This window comes from Budorcas taxicolor, chromosome 17, assembly GCF_023091745.1.
Source record: "Budorcas taxicolor isolate Tak-1 chromosome 17, Takin1.1, whole genome shotgun sequence".
In the NCBI taxonomy this organism is placed as follows: Eukaryota; Metazoa; Chordata; class Mammalia; order Artiodactyla; family Bovidae; genus Budorcas; species Budorcas taxicolor.
Window position 1 is genome coordinate 12,197,224 of NC_068926.1, and position 3,923 is coordinate 12,201,146.

General features: G+C 44.3%; 1 non-coding gene across 1 annotated transcript; it reads left to right on the forward strand.

Annotated features, from left to right (window-relative positions):
- Positions 1 to 1,390: 1,390 nt before the first annotated feature.
- On the forward strand, positions 1,391 to 1,462 carry TRNAW-CCA (transfer RNA tryptophan (anticodon CCA)). Its single transcript has one exon. It is a non-coding gene; the product is annotated as a tRNA-Trp (tRNA).
- The last annotated feature ends 2,461 nt before the right edge of the window (positions 1,463 to 3,923 follow it).

Consider the following 3,923-nt stretch of genomic DNA (forward strand, 5'->3'; position numbering starts at 1 on the left):
TTAATGGGAATGAGATGTGAGCAGACTGCTAATGAGAAGTTAACCAGGGACTGTGAATTTGTCAAAGGAGACGAGTTTCCTTGTTCCCCTCACACACACACACACACCACACACACACATGCACGCACACACTTTAATGCTCTCAGAGTTGGTTTGGACCTTCCTTTTCCATCAGCATATACACTGAGTGTCGGTTTATGCAGCAGAAATCTCTTGAGCAATAACAATAGAGACCTTATCGAATTGTGAAGATCAGGGGCACCAGATGGTTTGTCTATTAACCATCCTCACTGACAAATATTTATAGGTGCCTAAGAGATCCATGCTTCTGTAATAGATTTTGGTTGGACAATTCCATCCCACAAGGATTTCACAAACCAATGACCCTCTACAGACAGCATTTGTTTCTGTTCCTTGCTTGTGACCACTTTTTTCAAAAGATGTCATTCTTTAAGGATTCATTGTCATCCTTTTTCTTTGTACCTTATACATTCATTGTACTCCTCACCAGAGGAGTTGCGTTCCAGTATTTTTTTAAATGTGCGTATTAATTTTTCTGTTACCTAAATTACATTTATTTTCTTTCCAGTATGAATTTTCCAATGTTCCAAGGCTTTAGAGCAGTTTTCCACACATAATCATGCAGTACACTTTTAATCACGCGATAGACCTCTAAAAAGATGTTGGGAGGGAAGATACAGTGACTCCATTCTGATTTACACTGCATATTCTTCTTTATTTTGTTTGAGAGTCACATGGGACTGCCCTACAGTGCTTCGTTGATGTTTGGAGACACTGGGAGGAAATCAAAGGAGCCTTGCAGAAAGCAGATTTCACTGCCTCTTTGCAGAGATAAAGGAAATTCATACAAAAGGAGAGATTTGTGGACATACAACTGGAATTCGGTGAAGTCACGGCTGAGGCATCTGCTGAGAAGCTCCCAGGAAGTGGAGACCTACAGCCCATGTCAAATCTTTCCAATCTGAAGAATTTGAAGCTTCCTTCCTTCCCCATCCCCAGAAGAATTAGAAACAAAACAGCATGCCTTTTGTAGGAAACCAAAGAAACTTAAGGAGAGATGCTAATGGACTGCCCGAAAAGATTATAAATACTTCTTAGCTGTATAAATATGACCTGAGTGCATAAAACATGATAGAGTCCATGTAGGCATTCACTCTCAGTTTCTGTGTAACGCAGTAGAAGGACATTGTAACAGTAATGATAGCAAACACATTTAAACCCTTTTTCCTTTCTTGAAATTTTACATATTGTCCATGACTTGCCTGTGAATCTTGTATATATAGAAATAAGAGAATCAATCCGAGAATTTTAATATTTGTACCTAAATATGTGTCATTGTCTCCGTCTACCGTTCTCTTCTTTAGTATTTTCCCTGGTGGCTCAGAGGTTAAAGCGTCTGCCTCCAATGCAGAAGACCCGGGTTCGATCCCTGGGTCGGGAAGATCCCCTGGAGAAGGAAATGGTAACCCACTCCAGTGTTCTTGCCTGGAGAATCCCATGGATGGAGAAGCCTGGTAGGCTGCAGTCCATGGGGTCACAAAGAGTTGGACACAACTGAGCGACTTCACTTACTTACTTATCGTTCTCTCCTTTAGATCCCTGTGTAGATCATCAAGTTAGGGGTTCAGCTAACATGTGCTCTGGAAGATGATATAATTTGGCGCTTTGACTAGGTTTTCCTGATATGCACTTAAGACATGAAATTGCTCCAGTATTATGATAGTCAAGCTTTATTTGAAAGCCTGAAGATCTCTCCTCTTCAAAATACAAACTCTATGTGCTCTGTTGTTCAGTCGCTAAGTCGTGCGACCCCGTGGACTGGAGCCCTCTAGGCTTCCCTGTCCTCCACTATCTCTTGGAGTTGGCTCAGATGTATGTCCATTAAGTCAGTGATGCTGTCTAACCATCTCATCCTCTGCCTCCGCCTTCTCCTTTTGCGTTCAATCTTTCCCAGCCTCAGGCTCTTTTCCAATGAGTTAGCTCTTTGCACCAGGTAGCCAAATTATCATGATACTTTGTGATGCCATGTGCTTATTGCACCCTTTTGCTTGTCAAGGGTAAGGCCACAGAAGGTGTCAGTATTGTGCTTATCTGACATATTCCTATATTCATAGACCATTGGTTTCTCCTGGACTGCACTGTCTAGTCTGGACCACATGATCAGTCATTTCTATAGTAACCATGCTAGCCACGGTGATGTCTTTACCCCCTTGCCTTCCCTTATCAAATTTAACCTGTCCTGTTTTCTCCACTTTTGCCAGTAGGCTGCTGATTGGACTGGCAATAAGAGAAGAGGCTACTGTCTCTTTAAATTGTAATTTAGGGCCTTCCCAGGTGGCTCTCAGCTGTGTCTGACTCTTCACGACCCCATGGAGGTCGTGGAGTGGGGTGTGTGTATGTGTGAGGAGCACTGGAGTGGGGTGCCATTGCCTTCACTTTTCACTTTCATGCATTGGAGAAGGAAATGGCAACCCACTCCAGTGTTCTTGCCTGGAGAATCCCAGGGACGGGGGAGTCTGGTGGGCTGCCATCCATGGGGTCGCACAGAGTCAGACACGACTGACGTGACTTAGCAGCAGCACGTGGCTCTAGTGGTAATGAATTTGCCTGCCAATGTAGGAGAGGAAGGAGATCTTCCATCCCGGGTTTGGGAAGATTCCCTGGTGAAGGGCATGGCAGCCCTCTCCAGTATTCTTGCCTGGAGAATCCCATGGACAGAGGAAACTGGCAAAGTACAATCTGTGTCGTCACAAAGAGTCAGATATGATTATAATTTATTACATATATTATATATCAAATATATATAGATATGTATATCTGCAATATCTTGAAACTTAATTTCCTTCTGATGCTCCTTCCTCTGCTACACAACCTGTGATGCTGAAAACTACATTTCTCATGTTCTCCTACAGTTCAGGTACCGGCTGTGAGGCGGAGGTGTGGCTCAGTTATTCTCTATTGGTGTGAACCCAAGAGGAGTGGAACTTCCTTACAGCCAACAGATGTTGCTAAGAACGGTATAGTCCTGAAGTCTGCTGTTTCACCAGTGTCTTTCTTATTCTCCTAGAGCTCGTGACTTTTCTGGCAAAGTAGTTCTGCACTAATTCTGGGAGTTGTTCCCAGAAGTTCAGTGTAGAGTCTAATGCTTCATTATTTAAAAGCTGTGTAAGCACATACCTGTCTGAAATCTGTGATTGTTTAAAACAGATAAAGTAGTTTCTGTGAATTGCAGCTAGACCCCCTGATCTCAGGGCTTCCCTGGTGGTACTAGTGGTAAAGAACCCGCCTGCCAATGCAGGGGATGTAAGAGACGTGGGTTTGATCAGGAAGATCCCCTGGAGGAGGGCCTGGCAGCCCTCTCCAGTATTCCTGCCTGGAGAATCCCATGGACAGAGGAGCCTGGCGGGCCGCAGCCCACAGGGTGGCAAAGAGTCGCACACGAGTGCAGTGAGTGGGCACTGCCCCATCCACTCCATCCACAACCTTGTCTTCTCTCCTGCTCTGTACCTGTTTTACTCACCTTTACCTGACGCCCCATCTAACCCCCTAGAGAATCTGCTGCAAACATTTCCCACTTCTGCCATCATGACTTTGAGCATGTAACCTCACCTCACAGTTTACTAAGAAAATAGTCCACCTCCGCATATTCCCTTAAGCTTTCTACTGCCGCTGAGGCATGTTTCCTGTGTTTTTACCCAGCTTCTCCTTGGATTCTCTCATAAGTTCACCTCCTCCCTCAAGTTGACCCTTTATTTAACTCATGATTTCCCATCCTCTCACTGCCTCCGAAACCTTGGTCTCTCAATGTACTCCTTTTCCTGCGTCTTTAATTTTTCGTCTCCCGTCTATCTCTCCTTACCCTACTAATATATGCAAGATGCTTTGGCCGTCACACTTATTTT